Source organism: Peromyscus maniculatus, chromosome 10 (genome assembly GCF_049852395.1).
Source record: "Peromyscus maniculatus bairdii isolate BWxNUB_F1_BW_parent chromosome 10, HU_Pman_BW_mat_3.1, whole genome shotgun sequence".
NCBI classification, from domain to species: domain Eukaryota; kingdom Metazoa; phylum Chordata; class Mammalia; order Rodentia; family Cricetidae; genus Peromyscus; species Peromyscus maniculatus.
The window spans coordinates 22,637,974-22,659,405 of record NC_134861.1 but is presented as its reverse complement, the minus strand read 5'-3'; the positions used below and the strand labels follow the sequence as shown (position 1 = coordinate 22,659,405).

The window sequence follows — 21,432 nt, the reverse complement described above, 5'->3', positions numbered from 1 at the left end:
AGGGACCACCTCAGGGAAGACGGGAGCACCTCTAACCCACCTAAAGGGACAGACAGGATAATCAGTCCTTTAACGAGATCCTGAGCCCTTCCTTCCCAGAATGCCCATGTCTACCGGAACAGCTCACGGTCCTGCAGCTTTGGAAGTCTGCCCCCTTCTCTGAGTTATTTTTTCTCTTCTCTAGGCATGCTTTCCCTAACAGCTTTTAGCTCCGCGCTCCTTCTCTAACACATCTCTTCCACCGTGCGGTCTGCCTTGTGTCTGACCTCCACGCCAGGCTCGAAGCCTCTTTCCTGCTCTCCTCCGTTCCTTCAGCAGCCACTGAAGGTTACAGCCAGCCTGCCTGGAAGTTTTTCTGTTTAACTCTAATAAAATTGTCCTTGAGCTGCCATTTGAGTCCATTCTTTTTTTTAAATTAAGACTTATTTTGGGTCTAGAGAGATGGCTCAGCAGTTAAGAGCACTGGTTGTGCTGCCGTAGAACCCAGTTCAATTCCCGGCACCTCCATGGCAACGCATAACTGCCTGTAACTCCTGTCTCAGCGAGTCCAGCACCCTCTTCTGGCCTCTGCTGGTACTACATGCACGTGATGCACAACCATACACCAGACAAATAATCATAGCACACAAAATAAAAATAAGTTAAATCTCAAAACAGCAATTTTCTTTTACACCTGCATTTAAGTGCCTGCATGTATGTACGTGGTCTGCCTGTGTGCCTGGTGCCCTCGGAGGACAGAAGAAGATGTAAGATTTCCCGACCTGGAGGTATGGAGCGTGCGAGCTACCATGTAGATGCTGGGAACAGAACCTAAGTCCTCTGCAAGAGCAGCAGATGTGGGGGCTGGAGAGATGGCTCATGGGTTAAGAGCACCTGTTACTTTTGTAGAGGACCCAGGTTGGATTCCCAGCATCCACAGTGGCAGATTACAGACATCTGTAACTCCAGTTCCAGAGGATCTGGTGCCTTCTCCTGACCTCCAGAGGCACCAGCATGCGCATATATACACACATAATGTTCAGGTAAAACACTTACACACATAAAACAAATAAATCTTTAAAAAAGAAAAAAAATGCAGCAAGCAAGTGCTCTTAAGTGCTGAGCCGTCTCTCCAGCCCCTTAAACTCTTCTATCAACGAGACCAAGAACCCAAAGAGGGGACCCCAATTTCGCCTGTATCATCAGGTTATGGAACTGGTTTCCAGTGAGTTCTCTAAAGAGCACACTTGAGGAAAGGGAGTTTCAAGAGCTGGTAGGAAAGCAAGAGCTATTTTGGGTCGAAAGTAAGGAACCCCTGACTCACCCTGGCGTAAATAACACAACAGTGGGTTCTGCCCCCAGTGAAAAGGGTAGTCCGCACCGCGCGCGGCTCAGCAGTCACTCGGGAATCCGCTCTTGCCCGCTCTGCTCTACTGCTGCTGCCTTCATTATTGACTGAGTCCTCAACTGGTGGCGAAATGGTCACCTCTAGACATGACAGCGTCCTGGGCAAGAAGAAAGATGGTCTCTTCTTAGGGGCTTCTTTTAGAGACGAGGTCATTTTTCTCAGAAGTAGACCAGGCCTGGGTCACATGCTCAACCTGGACCCAGTCTCTGGTGAGGCGGACCAGACTCACCCTGGTGTTTTCTCTGAGGCATGTGACTGTGCAGGGAGGTGTAGGTCCTGAACAAAAGTAGATTGCAAGGCCAGCCTGGTCAACAGAGCAAGTTCTAGGACAGCCAGGGCTACACAGAGAAACTTGTCTCAAAAAAAAAAAAAAAAAAAAACAAGAAGCAGATTTCAGTTAGAGAAAAGGGAGTCGGTGAGGGATGCAGACCATAAAACCAACAGTGTCGTTCACAGCAGAGGACATGATGGATGTGAACACAATTATGAAAACGATCCAATCTTGATTCTTCATCTGCTGCATGTTCGCTGCTCCGTCTTGTGCCTGTGGGAACGTTAGTCTCGGGAGCTTTAACTGGTCTGCAGCGGCTGGACAGTTGACTCAGTGGTGAAGAGCACTGGCTGCTTCTGCAGAGGACTGAGGTTCGATTCCCAGCACCCGAATGGTGGCTCAAAACTGTCTATAACTATCTATAGCATCAAGGGATCTGATGCCCTCTCCTGACCTCTGTGGGCACCAGGCATGCATGTGGTGCACAGACATAGAAGCAGGCAGAACATTCATACACATAAAATAATTAAATAAGTAAATCTAAGCAGGGCGGTGGTGGCACACACCTTTAATCCCAGCACTTGGGAGGCAGAGGCAGGCGGATCTCTGTGAGTTCGAGGCCAGCCTGGTCTGCAGTTCCAGGACACCCAAGGCTACACAGAGAAACCCTGTCTTGAAAAACCAAAAGGAAAAAAAAAGGTAAATCTTTAAAAAAAATTATTTGTCAATTCTTCTTAAGCTTCCTATTTTTCTTCATTCAAAGCTCTGCTCTGGGCCCCCAACACCGCTGAGCCTCCCGCCCGCCCGCCCGCCCGCCCGCTCGCCCCAGCTTCTCTTCCGCCCCAGCCCGTGCGCCGCTGCTGGGCAGTTCCTTCACTGCTGTTCTCACAGATCACGTAAGACAGATGAGGACTTTGATGCGCACTGGGTGACATACTTCAACAAGCTAGGCAGACATCGATGCCTGGGGATAGCATAAAGGGGTGAACACACTTGTCGGCTGTGAGCTGGTTCCTGAGCCCAAAATCACTGATGTTGCTCTTTGAGCATGTAGCCGGCTGAAGGATTTTGCTAGTGCTCTTCACTTCTTAGAGGTTCTTAAGGACAAAGCAGCATCTCTTAAGGAAACCCACCCCACGCCATCCAGGAACTTGGACCAACCTTAAATGAACTGGAAATCTCCGCTCTGGAGGCACTGGGCTCGACAAAGTGTAAATTCCCTTCGAAGCGCTTCCCAAGGACTCACTGTTATTGATCCCTGAAGGAAACAGTCACCGGGAAATATTTTACTTAAACAAATTTTCCTTTGGCTGGGCGGTGGTGGCACACGCCTTTAATCCCAGCACTCGGGAGGCAGAGGCAGGCGGATCTCTGTGAGTTCGAGGCCAGCCTGGTCTACAGAGTGAGTTCCAGGAAAGGCACAAAGCTACACAGAGAAACCCTGTCTCAAAAAACAAAAAAACAAACAAACAAACAAAAAATTTTCCTTTGGGTATCAAACCATGTCATAGGAACATGGACCTTAATAAAGGGAAAATGAGTTTGAACTGAAAAAACAAAACCCCACAACTCCACTCTGACCAAAGATGTCCGTTCAAGCCTGCTTCCTCGGCTTTCTTTGTTCTGAGAATGTTTTCCCCATCCCCTGGTCTGCCCATACAATCTAGGGGTAGCCACACCCTACCCAGCCATCCAGGCCAGGCACCAGCCCAGCTGCTTAGTCTCCCGGAGTTACATCGAGCATTAGTATGCAAAGAGCCCCTCATCCAGGGTCACCTCTCTTTGCTGAGCTCCAGCCTACAGGTATCTCCCTGAGAAAGGGTCCATCTTTACATTCTGAGGGTCTCTCACGGTGGCGGACACACACAGAGGATGCTCCCCATCGACTTATCAGCTGCCAGATTGATTAATAGGTGTTCACAGGCTGAGGAGGGAGTGTAACCCGCAGGCTTTTAAATCTACATAGGCTCTCTGGAGAGGAGCCAGGGGAAGGTCGGAGCAGAGAGATGCTGGCTGTGAGCCCAGGGGACTGGCTGCACAGTCTGGGAGACTGGATTACAGAACCCACGAGCACAGCAACTGTCACCCCTCAATGTCCAGCATCACCTCTGTGCTTTTGGCATCCCTATCATACGGCTGTGGGGCACATATGTGGCACCAGGCAGTCTCACTCTGTAGCCCAGGTTGGCCTTGAACTTATGATCCTCTTGCCTCAGCCCTCTGAGTGCTAGGACTACAGTTTCTTCTCTCCTGCTGCTGCTGGAGCAGCTGGGCTGCTGGGAATGGAACCCAGGGCCTCACGTGGTAGCTAGCGTTGCACTGCTGAGCCCTGTCCCCAACTGTATGTACTGCTTTTACTCTTAATGGAAGCTCAGGACAAAGAGGTCTGGATTTCTCCTGTGGTTTCTGATTTGCAAAGAGCCTTGGAGACCCAGCGGCTTCTGTATCCATTCTTAGATCCGTGGATTTCTTTGCAGCGGTTACAGCGCCAGCTCCGCTTGTTTGTTTTACACCCAGTCGGCAAACATTCGTTAAGCTCTGCCTTTTGGGAGACACTAGAAGCAGCAGCAGCAGCAGCAGACTTCGCTTCGGGCTTTCCTGGCACACCAATGCCTCAGGTGAACTAGCACCTGCCACCATCCGCAAAGGAATTGATGGTAATTATTTGTGTGGCTTAGCCTGCCTTGCCCCCTCCCCTCAGATTCCACTCTGAGATTCCACCACCCCCTGGACCACCCAGCTGCAAACACTAGCCTGGAGACACATAGGTGCCTCTGGTTATCCGGTTGTGAGGGGGGATCTAGGAGTGAGCCACAGCCACCCGGGGGCAGAGCAGCGATTGACAACAGAAAGAGTGACTGCCCGGGAAAGAGGCAGGCAGAGACAGACGGGCTTTAAGTCCTGATCTGCTAGGGCTCCCCCAGGCCACTTGTAGCCTAGGACTTTCCACCGATGGTAGATGAGACAGCACACAGCCCCCCGTTTTCCTGTAGCTGGTTGCTTTGTACCCTGTACAGCTGTTACCAGATTTAGGGGCGTAGCCTGTGCTATGGCTATCCGGATTTGGCTACCCATCAGCCACTTCAGTAGTGAGAAGCAGGAAAGAGTTCTTGGGTGCTGGATGGGCCTGCCTTTTGGCTGAGCCACTGCAGCAGACCATCATCCTCGCCGCCGTACTTTGCTCCTTCCTGGACAGGTTTGTGCACCCCACACTCAGATGACATGCCGCTGCCTGGGGATGTGGTCCTGAGCTGGCTTCCTGTGATGTCTGTCTTTGTCCACATTCCCTCCAACCTCCATCGCACCCCCAGTGTCTCTCTTCTATCTGAAAACTTGCTCAGTGTCACATCCTTGCTCTGGAAAGGAGACCAGAAGGGACCCGTTCCGGTTTCCTTTCTGTTGCTGTGACAAACACAACTAAAAGCGACTTGGGGTGTGGGGGGAGGGGGCGGGGGGGGGAGATGGTTTATTTTGCTTTCACTTTCAGATAGTGGTCCATCACTTTCGGGAAGGCAGAGCAGGACCCTGCTTGCTGGCTGACTCACAGGCCTGGTCCATGCCTAACTAGCCTTTCTTATATAGCCCAAGGACTGCCTGCCCTGAGAATGGTATCATCCACCACGGCCTGGCCTCTCCTACATCAGTGAGCAGCCAGGACAGTCCCCCACATCCACGTCCACAGGCTAATCCAATTGGAGCAACCCCACATTGAGACTCCCTTCTCAGGTGACTAGGCTGTGTCAGATGGACAGGTAAAGCTAACTGGGACAGACCCTGCACCTCAACTTTTCAAGATCTTCATTTGACACCCAGCAGCTTCTGAAGTTCAAACTAGATGAACATCCGTCCGGTAAGGGCTCTGGATGCGTCTGAGCCCCTTCCCCCAGCCCTCGCCCCGCATCCCCCACCCCCAGAGGGCCTCCTGCATGGCCCGCAGCAGCCCTGTGGGTTTTCACAGCGCAATGTTTGTATCTACAGCCTCTTGGCCTCCAGGCTCTGATCTGCTGGGCAGGAGGCAGCCTCCTTCCTGCCCCGCTCTTCCTGTGACACCTAGATGGATCTCCCCAGCCCTCCCCCACTCAGCCCTCTGTGACTCAGTGGAAGCTGGTGGCTGCCTCCTTACTTTACCCACCCACACTCACATTCCAATGGCCAGCTCACTGACTCCTGGAACTTGACCCACAGGTCCTGGCAGCCTCTGCTTAGAGTAAATAGTCATCTCTTTATGGGACAATTTACAAGCAGGACCAGCCCAGGACGGGAAGGGCTCACGTGTGTCTGACCCACTGTGAATAACTAACTTCTGTGAATCCTTCCCTTTGACCCCTGGCTGGCCTGGGACTCTTGTTTAAACAAACTAGAGACTCAGCCTCAATGCTGGATTTAGTGTGATTATAACTTAAAAACGAAAAACAAAAACAATAAATAAATAAAAAAAACAACAGTTTTTAAAAAATCATTTAGGAGGGGCTGGGGACATAGTTGAGTGGTAGGGTGCTTGTCCAGCAAACATGAGCGCCTATGTTCAGCACCTCATAGCGCCAGAGGAGGGCGGGATTCACGTGCTGGAGATGTAGTTCAGTTGCTGGAGCATTTGCCTGGCGCGCAGCGGGCCGTGTCTGATCTCCTGAACCAAATGAAATCAGGCGTTGTGGTTCACGTCTGTACCCAGCACTGCAGAGGTGTGGAGGCAGGAGGATCAGTTCAGGAGCATCCTTAGCTACATAATGAGTTTGAGGCCACTTTAAATTACATAAAAAAACCTTGTCTCAAGTTAAAAAAAAATAAATAAAATTCAGTCCCCAGTACTGTAAACAAAAACAAAACAAACAAATGAACAGCCCAGCTAGAAACGGAGAGTGCTTCAGTGACTGGTCCTTTCCTGGGAATTCTTTAGAAATTCACAGCTCCCCGGGTCCAGTGCGGCTTCTTCAGTGAGTTATCAGGTCCCCAGACTGCCTCCTCCATCATCTTCACGGTCAGCTCCCTTTAGCCCCGAGATTACAGAAGAGCCGCTGCACTTCCTGCTTTGGTCCAGCCCCCTAGACAGAGGAAAGAGGAAGGGCCAGAGGCACGCTACTTCCCTTTTCTAAAAAGACAGAAAAGACGTTCCCCGAAGCCTCGGTCGCCTGAGCTTGCCTGCATGCCTTTGCACAGCCAGGTGTCGCACACTCGTCCCTCGTCAGAAGTGACTGTGTGGGAGGGAGACATCCTGCCATGTCTGCTAGAGAGATGGTGGTGGACGAGGTGAGCATTTAGTGCACGTGCAAAGGCTGCGGCGTGGGAATCCGGCGGGGAGGACCGCGCTCCCTCCCTGTGCCGCAAGGAGACTTGTGTGTCCAGCTCAAACCGAGACTCAGTCTGGCAGCTCCACACTTGTGTCCACACTTCCATCCACTCTGCGTGATCACTCAGGGTAAACCTGTGGACGATAGCCATGCCATTAACTACTTGCTAATGTCCCGGTAGGAGGAAAACAGCTGCCCTGAAGTGACCACCATGCTTCCCGGAGAAGCTGGGCTGACTTCACTGGGAAGGGATGGCAGCTCACAGAGACCCAGAACGCATGGTGGGAGGTAGGGGCTGAAAGATGCCTCTGCCAAAGCCCGTGTGTGTCCCGAGAGCAGATCCCCCATCCCAGCCAAAAGCCCAGCCGGGTTCTCAGATGCAGGGGAAGGAGTCAGGCTGGCACAAGATGGCTTTGGGGAGCAGGCACAGCTGTTGAGGGGTTCCCCTTTGACGGTGTCTTTTCTGGGTCTGTGGCCATATTTTGCCTCATGTTTCTGTCCTCGGCAGGTCAATGAATATTTCCTTTGTGAGAATAGTGAAAACTACAGAGACCATGCGTGTTGTGTCTATAGTGGTAGGTTACAAGCAAGGTCACAGTGTCTCCTTGTCGCTTTACCCTGTGTTCCACTGGGCAGCAGTCACCTCTCCACTGTGAAGTGACTTGCTCAGGCCAGCAGAAATCAGGGAAGGCTTTGCTCTAGCCGTTAATCCCACCAGGCGAGATAAGACCACTGCCACAACTTTTGAGCCAAAGTTGAAGCAAGCTTTATTAACTACCGGCCAGGACGATGGACAACAGCCATTTCCATACCCGGGGATTCCCACAGTATGGAACCAAATCACATTAGTCAGAGGCTTATAAAGGCAAAACCCAAAAGGCCTTGTTCTTCCTGCCTTTGTCCAGCGGGAGTAAACATACATCCTGATGTATTTCCTGCTATGTATCGCCCGCCTACATGTGACCAAGCACATCCTGAGCAGTTGGGGTGACCATGCTTGGCTATAAAAGTGAGAACATGCCGGGCGGTGGTGGCGCACGCCTTTAATCCCAGCACTCGGGAGGCAGAGGCAGGCGGATCTCTGTGAGTTCGAGGCCAGCCTGGGCTACCAAGTGAGCTCCAGGAAAGGCGCAAAGCTACACAGAGAAACCCTGTCTCGAAAAAACCAAAAAAAAAAAAAAAAAAAAAAAAAAAAAAAAAAAAAAAGTGAGAACACACGGCTTGTGATCTTATACGAATGACAGCCTGCAGCATTCCAGGGCGGCATCTGTCCTTGGTCAAACGGGCCTTGCAGGTTAGAGGCACAGTCATTTCAACTTAAAACGTGACTTTAGCCCTCACACAGGCCTCATCCTTTTGCCTGGTCTCTGTCCAGGGAGGCCTAAGAGCAGCCTGGGCCACTCAGATGAGCGCACAGCAGCCATCTAACTGAGACCCCCTTGTGCAGTGTGACCATGGCCTGCAGAGTGAATCCCCCAGACTCACTACAGCATCAGGAGCTGGGTCTCGTGAGAGATGATGCGATCACGTCCATTACAGAGGGAGTTATAAACTCGAGTTGGGCCTCCCTTGCTCTCTGTTCTCACCTTCGCTTTCCCACACCAGATGGAGCATCATGCTCTTAGACTGGCCAGCCTCCAGAACCGTGAATGGAAAAAATCCCTGTTCTTTATAAATCCCTCAGTTTAGGGCATTCTGTCTTAGAAGCAGGAAACAGACCAAAGAACCATCCCGTCCAGCCAGCCCATCTGACTCAGCAGCTGACCCTGACCAGGGTTTACAGAACCTTGGACTGAACACAACACCTGCCTCAGACCCAAGCATAGGGATGGCTTGTGTATTAGTTACTTTTCTGTTGCTATGATGAAAGACCATGACCAAAGCAATTTATAGAAGGAAGAGGGTAAGGGTCCATCAATCATGGTGGGGAGGCGTAGCAGCAGGCACAATGGCTGGAGCAGGAAGCTGAGAGCTCACATCTCCACAGGCGTGAAGCAGAGAGAGTGTAGTAAGCTGAGCAAGTAGGGTGAGGCTGTATAATATCAAAGTCCACTCCCAGTGACATACGTCCTTCAACAAGGCTGCCCAGCTTAAACTTCCCCCAAACAGCTGGGGACCAAGTGTTCAAATACTTAAGCCTTTGGGGACATCTCTCATCTGAAAGACCACAGCTTATTAAACAGAAAGAGGTGGCTGGTCAATTACTGTGGGCTGGACTCTAGACACCAGCTATGTGCTTTACGTGTGTGAGTAATTGCTTGATTTAACTTTGAGACAGGGTGTCTTAGTCAGGGTTTCTATTGCTGTGAAGAGACACCCTGATCACAGCAACTCTTATAAAATAAAACATTTAATTGGGGTGGCTCGCTTAGTTTCAGAGGTTCTGCCCACTATCTTCATGGCGGGGAGCATGGTGGCATGCAGGCAGACATGGTGCTGGAGTAGTAGCTGAGAGTCCTACATCTTTTGGGCAACAGGAAGTCGTTTGAGACACTGGGTGGTATCCTGAGCATAGAAAACTTCAAAGCCCGCCCCCACAGTGACTCACTTCTTCCAACAAGGCCACACCCACTCCAACAAAGCCACACCTCCTAATAGTGCCACTTCCTGTGAGATTATGGGGGCCAGTTACATTCAAACCACCACACAGGATCTTTTGTAGCCCAGGCTGGACTTGAACTCACTATGTAGATGTCTTAGGGTTTCTATGGCCATGAAGAGACACCATGACCAATGCAACTCTTACAAAAGAAAGTATTTAATTGGGGCCTTGCTTACAGTGTTAGTCCATCATCATCATGGTGGGGGTGGGCTGGAAGTATGCAGACAGACAGCATGCAGACAGACGTGGTGCTGGAGCAGTGGCTGAGAGCCACTGGGTCTGGCATGGGCTTTTGAAACCTCAAAGCCCACCCTCAGTGACACATCTCCCCTAACAATGCCACATCTGCTAACCTCTCTAACTCTTCTCAAATAGTTCAGCGGAAGACTAAACGCGCAAATATATGAGCCTGTGGGAGCCATTCTCTTTCACACCACCTCTGTGGACAAGACTGGCCTCGAACTCCTAACCCTCTTGCCTCTACCTCCCAAGTGCTGGAATTACAAGTGTGTGCCGCCACCACCACAACTGGCACTTTCCTGATTTAATTTTAGACCAGTCGCCTTGCCTCAGCCTCCACCTTTTAACTACATTCACACCTCCCAGAGTGCAGAGTGCACTCCCAGGTCACCCTGAAATTAATTCTTCCTGCCTTCCACTCTGATGGAATTTCTGGAGAGTCAGTGACATCAGTAAGCTTTTAGCCTCTGCCAAACATGCTAGCAAGAACATTTACTTTTCCTCAGTCTCTAGGCACGTAAGGATATGGGGTAAAGGGGGAGGCCCTCTGGTTGGAAGCCACCCAGTTCTCAGTGTGGAGGCAGCACTCCGGGGAAGGCGTCTTGCTGTTTTTAAGCTGAGTAGGTTCCTGGGTGTCAGGGACTGAGAAAGGGTCCTTTGAGGCTACTCAATCTTTCCACTGAGGGAGCGAGCATGGGACTCTAGCGTCTTTCTTGGAAGAAAGAGGCAAGGGTAGGTGGAAGGTGGTATCTGAAGGCCATTGGCAGGATGGCAGTCACCAAAGCAGTGACCATGATAGATACCACCCTCATGCCAAGCAGGAAGGCACAGCCTCAGGCTGGATGCCATGTGCCTTGATGTGCATGCCCTCATGTTGGCTGGCCACCATTCAGGAGGCAGCAGAGCCTTACGGAAAGCCAAGGTGTCTCAGAGGATAATAGCGTCTGTGTAAGTTACAGATCATCGTTGGTAATGCTGTGCCAGGATCAGCTGTGGGGTCTGACGCTCCTCTTCACTGCAGGTTTTCTTCCTTACCCAGCTTCCTTTGCTGCTGCTGTCCAGTGCACCCTGTTCACACAGGACACACCCCACAGTAACGGCTCTGACGCTGTTTACCCAAGGAGGACGAGCATGAGGCAGAGAAACTGGGACTGAGATCTCCCTCCTCCTTTCTCTCTCTCTCTCTCTCTCTCTCTCTCTCTCTCTCTCTCTCTCTCTCTCTCTCTCTCTCTCTCTCTCCCTCTCCAGGGTCTTACTGAGTAGCCTGGAACTCACTATGTAGACTGGCCTCGAACTCACAGAGATCTGCCTGTCTGCCTCTCAGTTCTTAGATCAAAGGTGTGTGCATGGTTATTTCCAAGAAGTTCAGAATTAACCTGTTCATCATGGGTTTCTTCATTCACCCTCTGGGTAGTGTAAAGAACTGTTCAATTTTCTTTGGGACTTAGAAGGGTTTTTTTGGTTTGACTTTATTTTATGTGTATTGGTGTTTTGCCATGGGTGTCAGATCCCCTGGAACTGGAGTTACAGACAGTTGTGAGCTGCAAACGGGCTGGGTGTGTTTCCTTCACGACCTGTGCGCCTTTGCAGAGGCCTTAAAACATCAGCATGGCTTCTGGTGGAGAAGGGAAAGGTGGCCGCTCAGCGGGTGTGGGGAGGCAGATGTCGGCTAAAGCGACAGAGCCAGAAGAGAAAGAAATGAACAAAAATAGAAAGAGAGAAAGACAGCAAAATGAAACAAAGTGGTCAGAAGTGTGCAAACAATCTGTTTTATATCAAACTTCCTACGAGGGGGGGATGGGCCGCACTGGCTGCCCGCCACAGAAAGAAGAGCCCAGTTGTCATCGTCATCATTCCCGGGTGCCACAGCTCTGACAGGGTCACCAGTCTTCTGGCTGAGTAGCTTCTACAGGACTTGTTGCTTCCTCTTTCTCAGCCACCCTGCGGCCACCTGTTCCTGGGGAGCTCTGCCCCAATAACAACCAGGAAAACCCAGAGACCGAGAATAACCCATTTCCCAGAACCTCAGGGACAGGGCGGTGGGGTGAGAACTTCTTGAACACGCGCTCTCCGTTAGCTGAAAATATGTGCTGTCATGTGCCTTGCTCTCGTGGTCAGCTCTCAGGATAGGCCACACAGCACCTCTGCTTGCCCTCGTGGAAGGGCAGAGTGTCCACAGCCTGACTAAGGAATCGTCTGATCCAATGCAGGACCCGCGAGGCAAGGACTCTGCCACCGAGCTGCTTCCCAGCCCTGGGACTTAGTTTTGTAGTGAAAGTGCTTGGGATGGATCATATTGTTTGTCCACTCGACAAGACAGAGGATATCTTGGGACAAAGATCTGAACGTGTCTGTGAGGGGTTTTCCAGACTAGGTAAATTTAGGTGGGAAGACCTGCCCTAAATGTTGGCTGGGGTCCTGGATTGCAGAAAAAGGAGAAGGCAAGCCAGGCACGAGCATCCATTGCGTTCTGCTTCCTGACTGCGGACAGAATGTAGCCGATAACTTTCCTACTGCCCGACCATCCCTGCCAGACAGACGGTATCCCCAGAAACTGCAACCAAACCAACCCTCCACCCTTCGGCCACCTTTGTCGGCCATTTTACCAGAGCCACGAGACAAGCAACAGACACAGAACTCGGTGGATTCCCAGCCACGGGGACCGCATTGGATCGTCAGCCACACAATTCACGTTGGTGTTTTATCACCTGAGTACTTGCGGTCATCCGTAGGTAAGATCTGTCGGTCCAGGTTCCCCTTGCTTTCTGAAGCATAATGCATGGACATAAGTCCCATGAAGGAAGCACTGTGACTTGTCACATGGTTGTAGGTCCACCGTGGGGCAAAGGAGCCATTTTATCAGCACAGATCCCCACAGAGCTCGTGGGCATCTCCTTTTCTGGATCGTTTCTCCAGGGGTACTAACCCAAGAAGTGATAACAAGCATGTATTATTACTCACTCAGTTCTGTAATTAGTGACCCCCTAAACTCAACAAGTTGGGGTGCTGTTCTGTTGTTCTGGCTGGTTTCAAACTTCCGGACTTCAGCAATCCTCCTGCCTCAGATTCCTAAGTAGCTGGGTTGTACACCACTCTGCCTGGTAGGAGTGGACTGTGTGGCTTCCCAGTTTCTGTGCGTAGCCCACCCAGTGACTCAGTTGGGCCGCTCTGGTTCAGAGTCTCTCAGAGCTATCTGAGAGTTTGACCTGAGGCTGAGGATTCACCTCCAAGATGCCACACTCATATGGCTGGCAGGTGGGGCTGGCTGGTAGGATGAAGCCGAGGTTCCTAAAGTATTACTTTAATTACTTAGTGTAAAATGGGTTTTAAGATTTTAATTAAATGAGTATAATTCTGGCCCAGGTGCAGGGCAAGGGCGGCAGAGGAGACAGACAAGCACACGGGAGGGTAGGGGAGTGGACTCGAACCCAAGAAGCAAGCAGCTTAGTGGGGATTGAGAGGAACCCACGAAAGGCACTCCAGATCGAGGAATGGAGTAGAACCAGTCTCAGGCCCAGAGCATTCCACAGTGGGGACAGAACTCTAACTCCAGGAGAATCTCCACCGTTTTCAATTGGAGTTAGAGCAAACAGGACGGCTACCATCCTGCCTCGATCCCTAAAATGGACTGACAGCAGCAGGACTACAGAGTGGTGGATTCTGGGAATAAAGAGACGGGATCAGACGCCCAACAAATCCCTTCCCTCCCCTCCCCTTCCCTTCCCTTCCCTGCTCTTCTGTGCTCTTGCCCCTCCCTCCCTCCCTCCTTCTCCCCTCCCCCATATTTACAATACTGGGGACCGAACCTAGGGTCTCATGTGTACTTAAGCACTTGACCACTGAGCTACATGCCCAGGCCAGTGATTATTTTTCCTGAGTAGGGCCACTGTATCTAAAGCCCACGATAGAGTCGACATTTGAAGGTGGTGCCCTGCCCTCCTGAGAGAGAGCCCACCCTAAAAGTGAACAGCGTCATTCCCTGGACTTGGGTTCTGGACTGCACAAAAGGAGAAAGCTAGTTGATCAGGGGGCATTCATCCTTCTCGTCTACTGTTTTAAGGCAGAAAAGATCCATTTTGGCTCCCATTCCAGGTGAGACTCTATCATAGCAGGGAAGTCAGTGGCGGGACCTGAGGGAGCTGGTCACACGGCGTCCATGATCAGGAGAGGTGTGCAAAGGTGCACACTAGCGCTCAGCTCACTTTCTCTAGTTATACAGCCCGGGACCCACCCACAATCAATTCAGAGCTTCCCACGCCGATGAACGTAATCAAGAGAATCCCTCACGCTTGTGGGCCTCGGGCAAGTTCGGGGTTACCTTCAGGAGGAGCGGCAGGAAGACAGACATGATGAGAACTGCTCTCCTGGGCTGCCTCCAGCCCTCATTCTAACAACTCCATCCCATGTAAATCCATTTCTCTGTACGGGTAGGAAATAGTTTCAAATGACATCACTGCCTTCAGGAGGGGACAGGTGACCTTTGACCCCTGATTTCTATTTTTTTTTTTTTTGCCCAAATTCCTTTCTATAGAGAGTGCTCTACTCTTATAATCAGAAAGATTTCTCTTTCTATTATTTTTAAAAAGCTGTCATATTGTTGCGTATTTCTTTTTTGTCTTTTTCTTCAAGATCTGGTAAAGACAGAGGATTGTGACACCAAGTCCATCCTCAGGCAGGATTTCTTTTATTAATTTTAGAACTTTTTTTTTTTTTTCTGAGACAGCCCAGGCTGTCCTTGAACTCCTGATCTTCCTGCCTCTACCTCCCAAGTGGGAGGATTACAGACAGAAGCCACCACGTCCAGCTTAATTTTAGAACTTCAAAAAAAGTAACCTCCCTCCACAGACGACAGGTGATATGAATAAAAGAAGGCTCCTTTGTGTGTTCATAAGTTTTACTACCCACAATGCACTGCTGCGCACATCCATTTGGGATAAAGCAACCAGGCACTAAGGGTGAGGCTTCCTGGAGAATGTGTGCCTAGGATATATGAAGCCACGGGTACAATCCCTGGCGTCAAAAAGCTAAGCAAGAGCTAACCAAAGAGCGAAGGAAGCCACACCCCAGGCGTCATGAGCAACCTTGCTTTGGGGGTCAATCCCTGCACAGCGTGGGAGAGGTGTCTTCACACACTGCCCTCCCTCAGATGGAAGCTGGGCCCTTGCAGCCAGGCCCCCCGGAGTGTTGGAGACACCACACTGCCATAGCCCCCCTCACTGGAGGCATGGGAAGCCAAGTGCCCCCTCTCCCGCACTCTCTCTGGGGTCGGAGCTGGGTGAACATCTCCTCCCCGACCCTTGCTGGGTGCAAGCTCTGGGGTCGGCTTTGAGAGCCTTCCTCTGCTTTCCCAGTCCCTCTCAGGCCGATCTCCCACCTCCCCTAGAGTCCTCAGCTTTCGGGTTTGGGCCAGCAAGGGGAAAAAAAAAAAACCAAACCCTTGGCGTGGCTCCTTGCCTGTCAGGAATCCAACATCTCCAGGGGGCCTGCTTGGTTTCAAGTATTGCCCGGTGCTTTTCCTCGCTTGCTCGCCCCGGCCCCGCTGAGCCGTTCGCCAGGATTTCTTGGCTCCGGGTAAGATCGAAGGCCTGCCTGAGTGATCGAGGTCTGCGTTTCATTTGCAGCGGCCCTCGTCCTGCACTGGGACAGTCTCAGGCCTGCCTCCCTGCCAGCCTGGCCCAGCCTGCGGGCCGCCCGCGGAGGAGGCCCTTTGTGTGGCTGTCCTGGAGTGTGGGAGGGAGATGCTTCGGAGTTCCTCCTCAGCCCCTGGCCTGCCTTCGCTTGCTTGCGCGCAGCCCAGGGTCAGCGGGGGCTCGTGCTAGCAAAGAGCCATCGCCAACCCTAAACAGCCCGGGCCCCTCACCGCTTCCAAGTCAGACTGGGACCAGCTCGGCACCTGGGGTTCCCCTCAGAGGACTTTGCAGCTGATCTTTCCCCACAGGGCTTGGCAAGGCTGTGAAGATTCGGATCCCAAAGAATTCAGCCCTCCTGCAGCACTTCAGGCCTCAAGCTCTGCGGGCCTAGGGACTCCCTCCCTCCCTCCCTCCCTCCCTCCCTCCCTCCCTCCTTCTCTCCCTCCCTCCCTCCCTCCCTCCCTCCTTCTCTCCCTCCCTCCCTCCCTCCCTCCCTTCCCCAGGCCTCAGGCTCTGCCTGCCAAGGGACTCCTTCCCGGATTCCCCAGGTGCTTCCTGACTTTGCAGTCCTTCAGTCTGATGCAGGGCAGGGCCGCCAGGCCCTGGAGTCCAAGGGTCAGGAGGGAGCCTGAAGTTTGTTGTTACCCACGGCTGCGAAACAGTCTGAGTCACCGGCTACAGTTTTCGGGAACCAGCCCCAGCCGGCAGCTGGCTTAGGACGTGATCCAGAAGCAGGGACCTCCAATGTGACCTCATCACCAAAAGTGATCCGTGCCCTGCCATCACCCGGAGGAGAAGGCTGCACATGAAGGTAGTGAGGCCCTGGTGAAGGCGCCCTTCTCTTCTTGAGACTGTAAGGTGTGCCCCAGAGCTCCGCTTGTTCTGGGGTGATCTGGGGTGGCCCATGTCCAGACAACTACACGGGGTATTTGGAGCCTGAAGAGAGTAACTGTCACCAGTGGGCACTTGTAACTGGTTAGGGAGGAAAAGGGTGTGTGTGTGTGTGTGTGTGTGTGTGTGTGTGTGTCTGTGTGTCTGTGGTGTGTGGTGGGGGGTTTCTCTGACAGTTCTCACCTCACTGAGTGTTTGGTAGACAAAGCAGGCCATACAAATGCTGTCTTCCATCCTTCAAGGTCAATCTCTACATTCAGCCTCCTTAGCCCAGGGTTGCCCAAACCCAAGGACTGACTGACTTGTGCACTGTGAAGATGAAGGGCCTCCTCAGATGACTGGTACCCAGGGAGTTCCCTCATCCTCCAGCCATGTAGCAGGGAGTCACACACAGCCTTCACCCTTGAGTCACCCCGCTCATGGGTGGTCAGTCAGGCCCTGGCCTCAGCTGCAGACGAAGACACGGATCCCGAGTTCGCAGGCCTGCCCCGGTCGGTGAGCACAAGAGCAGCAGACGGAGGAGGCTGTGTACCCTCAGCCCTTGGACGCTGCCTAGAGCCGGGTGAGGTGACAGGCAGGGGCTGGGGGGGATGAGAGCCCCCTGCCTCTAGCACCCACTGGCGGTCCCCAGACCCCAACTCCGGCCCTGTGGACCTCAGCCCAGGGTCACACTGTTGCCACTGGTAGTTGAGGGGAAGCCAGGTGGCATCTGTATCCCACTCAGCTGGCACACGGTATGGAAAGCGCTCCGTTGGGCCTGAGCAGGCACACAATGGTGTCGCATGGTGTCTGCCCGAGTTGGTGTCCAGTGAGGGAAGAAATCCACGCCAAGGCAGAGAGAGAAGACATCAGGAACCAGAGGGCAAGGCTAAGAAGCACAGCCGGCCAAAATGAGAGGTGTTCCTGGAAAGGAAACTCGGTTTCTCCGCATCATCTGAAAGGCTTCCGGCAGAGTCGGATGTGGATGTCCTGTGCTCCCGGAGGCTTGCACCTGCCCAGGGTTGCCAGTGGGCAGGAGGGCAATCCCACCAGACCTGAAGCCCATGGCTGAGCATCACCAACCAGTCTTGGCCTTTGACCTCTAAGGGCATCACTTTCTTCTGTCCCAAGTCCAGTGGCCCTTGAGGAAATCATGTCCCCATAGCCCTCTCCAAGACAGAGCCCCTAGGCCAAGCCCCTTGGACCGAGTGTGTTGTTCCAAATCCTAGCCCCCTAGGTCAGTGAAACTACTCAGCTCATAGCATAACGGCACCCGCTGTTGTTCATGGTTCCGTTGGCACCTCCAGCTCACCCCTGCATGATCTGGAAAGCCCCGTCCCTGTCTCTCTCTCCAAACCCCTGCCCCTCAGAGAGTCTCCAAACAAAGGGAAGGCGCTAAAAAGCCCAGTTCTGAATTCTTGGCCGCGACTGAGCTTCCCTCCCTGAAGTTACCAGCCACCCAAGTCTCCACCTAAGCACTCAGGTTTTTTGTTTTTATTATTTTTTAACCACACTTGGGCATAAATCCAGCTCATGTCGGACACGTCATCATCCCTTGCCTACAACCTATAAAGTCTCCCTGATTTAGTTTGGGAGTGTGACTCCTCTAGCTTTGATCTCTGGGACCGGAGAACCCACCCGGGAGTTGCTTTGCACAAATAAACCTATTGTTACACTTTTTCAATTTGGTGCGATCTGGCTTACTGAGTTGGTGGGGATGGGGGCCAGAAAACCTGTTATCTATCTGTCGGCAAGGAATGAGATACAACACCAGGAATAAAGAAGCAAAGTGAGCCAGAGGTCAGAAGTTCAAGGCCATCCTCAGCTATATATGGGTTCCAACCCACCTGGGCCACACACGGGGGGGGGGGGGGGGGGGGGGGGGGAATTTTATTTATGCAGTCAATAGCAATGTGCCTATGTCTGCTCATCAAATGTCTGTGTGGCAGAGCCAGGAGAATAGGAAAAATCTTTGTATTGTCTACTACCTAAGAATGCTCTAACACATTAAGCTGATTTTCAAAATTGAAGCTGAATATCATAGAGCTCATGCCTGTAATTAATACTAACCTTGGACAACGTAGCAAGACCTGCCTCAAAAATAAATAAACAAAATTAAATTTTGTTGTTGTTTTTTTTGAGACAAGGTTTCTCTGTGTAGTTCTAGCTGTCCTGGAACTCACTATGTAGACCAGGCTGGCCTCGAACTCACAGAGATCCGCCTGCCTCTGCCACCTAAGGGCTGGGATTAAAGGTGTGCACTACCACTGCCTGGCACAAAACTAAACTTAAAACTTTTAAATAACATAAGCTCAGCTCCTTCAGAATGTGTCACTAGGCACCACCCACCACCTTGTTCTGGTCATTGGTCTCTCTGGTACTGCCTCATCTCCTCTGCCATTATTTGGTGAGGATGACCTTGAACTCCTGACCTTTCTGCCTCTGCCTCCCAAGTGCTGGGATCAGGGTTAGCCAGAAGGCTCTGTGGGTAAAGGTGGATCAGTTCTTCCGATAAAAGGCTGAGAAGCGGGGTGGGGGTGGGGGGGAACCGGACCCGACCACATGCTGGGACTACAGGTGTTGGCCACCACCCTCGGGCAATGCCGCACAATCTAAAGGCAGGCAAGGCTTGATCCCAGGGCCCCCAGGGTGCGGCTTTCTCCGCTCTGTGCTAAGCTCTGCCTCCGGACTTGTGTCCGGGCTGGTCCTTCTTTGGGAGCGTTCGTCCACAGATCTTCAGGGCTGTCCACCTTCCCAGGAGGCACTTCCTGAACCAGCGTGCCCTCCCTCCTTCCCCGGCCCCGCCCCCTTCTCCAGGGTTTTGCTGTGTAGCCCAGGCTGGACTCAAACTCTCAAGCCTCCTACCTCAAACTTCAAGCTCTGGCATTACAGGCATGTGCCACTATAATTTCTTCATAGTACTCACCTACATGTAAAACAGTTTGACTTTGCGTCTAATCTGCCCTTCCAATTAAAACGGAGAACGCTGGGGTAGAGAAGAGGGCTCACCTGGGAAAGTGCCCATCATGCAAGCATAAGAACCTGAATTTGGATCCCCAGCACGAATGTAAAACTGCCACAGCTCGTCTGTAACCCCAGTGGGTGGCAGAGTCTGGGGGTGCTGACAGGGAGATCCCTGGAGCTCACAGGTCAGCAGTGGAATCAGTGACTCCACAGTTTACGGAGAGACTGTCCTAGCTCCTTGCTTTGATGATGTAACATAACACTTGACCTAAGTAGCCCATTAATGTACAGTTCATCACAGTGGGGGAGCCGGGCCAAACAGAACTTGGAGGAGCCGGTCACATTGTGTCTGCTGTCAGCAAAAAGAGAGGATGGAGATTCAGGATTAGCTAGCATCCTCCATTATATGCAGCCCAGGACCCAAACCCAGCAGGCAATGGCCAAATCTTCCACGTCTATTAACTCAATCAAGATAATCTCTCACAGGCTTGCCCAGAGGCTAACCTAATCTAATCCCTCCCAGGTGTGCCTGGAACTGCGTCTCCTAGGTGATTCCTAATCCTGTCAAATTGATGACCCATGCTGATCATCACGGGGACCCTGTCTCAGGTGGAGAGTGATCAAGGAAGTTGCCAGCATTGACGCCTGGCCTCCCCACACATGTGCATCCACAGGAACACATGCACAGCACACACCCATACACTTAACTGTATATCCCCATCCACACACAGACTTTTTTAATCCTGGGCTTGGGCTGCAGCACACTAGCAGAGTGTCTTGCTGGCACATCCCTACCCCTGGAACAAACGCACCAACAAACGGTGCCGAAGGGCAGGTGTTTGTCTTGGTCTGGTGAAATCCCAGGGCCTGGTGCACTCTGGATTTGATAGAACCGCTCACGGGTGCTCGAACTGACTGGAGAAGGAATACCAAACCCAACTGTGAAGATGGGTTGAGTGTCTCAGGACTGGGAGCGGGAAGCCAGAGAGTTCGCTGCATCCCAGGGGCAGGCTGTGGACAGGAGAGTGGGCGGGAAAACGGAAGATAAAATTCTAGCATCCCTCCAGGTCAGTTCGCAGTGCTGCTGAGGAAGTGGGATGAGGAGCAGGAAATTCCTAGCAAGGATTTCAGGATGATTGATAGGTGGAAGGGTACCGATCTCAGAGTCCTTAACTAAGTGCTCCCTCGCGGGACCCCAGGATTTCAGAAGACAAAGACATTCAGAAGAGTCTGAGATCCATGGGGAACCCGGGATTGGTCCCCTTGGGTTTCAGATGCAAGGAAAACCCATTACCCAACCTTTCAGGGACCAATATCGAGTTCCTTTTTCGGAAGGTCTCCCTGGGTAGTTACGGACTTGCTGAACGCACAGCAGGCACTCTTACACACGGGTTAGACTGGTAGCCCAGCGTTCCAGCCCTCTGCCACACTTACATCTTTCCGGAGCACACGGCACACACAGCTCACGCGCGGGGATGCATCCTTTTCATTTAATTTACCTGGTGACTCAACACAGGCTTCTCCAGACCCCCACCGGAAAGGATGCATTCCGACCACAGCTACTTGCCTCCCAGTCCGCTCCCCCCAATTCCTAATTCCATTGTCAGAATTGAACAAAAGGTCTACAGCATCCTGGGTTGAAGGATTTTTAACTCTGCCAATCCCAGGAGGCTCTGACCTGCAGCAGCTTCCTGCAGGAGAATAGAGACTGAGACATCTTCCCAAGCTGAGGTTTAGTTTTGTCTCTGTCCCCGGATCGTCGTCCGGGGATGTGACCCGCTTCCCCCCAGGGTTTCTCTGTGTAGCCCTGGCTGTCCTGGAACTCTGTGGACCAGGCTGGCCTCGAACTCAGCGATCTACCTGCCTTGGCCTCCAGAGTGCGGGGTTTAAAGGCGTGAGCCACCCCCGCCCGGTTTTGTTTCTATTTTTAAGAACTGAAACAAGTTTCCAATCGGACACTCCCCAGGATGTCCCCAGAGAACTCCCAGAGGCCATCGGGTCTGGAGGTCCGGATGACTTCCGTGGTGTGAGGCCCGAGCAATCCCCCCACGGGGTCTTCCCTACAGGTCCCCCCGGATCCGGGTAGATCTGGAACACCCGGGCCCAGGGCGTTCTGGAACCAGTCTGCACTGGTGCGCAAACCCCGCTCGGCTCACCTGGTGTTAAAGTTAACCTCACCC

The 21,432-nt window shown here is 52.2% G+C and overlaps 1 long non-coding RNA gene across 1 annotated transcript; it reads left to right on the top strand.

The window, feature by feature from the left end:
* The first annotated feature begins 12,419 nt into the window (after positions 1–12,419).
* On the top strand, positions 12,420–17,967 carry LOC121832686 (uncharacterized). The gene is made up of 3 exons (XR_006076336.2): positions 12,420–12,520; positions 15,727–16,229; positions 16,552–17,967. It is a non-coding gene; the product is annotated as an uncharacterized LOC121832686 (long non-coding RNA).
* Positions 17,968–21,432: the final 3,465 nt, after the last annotated feature.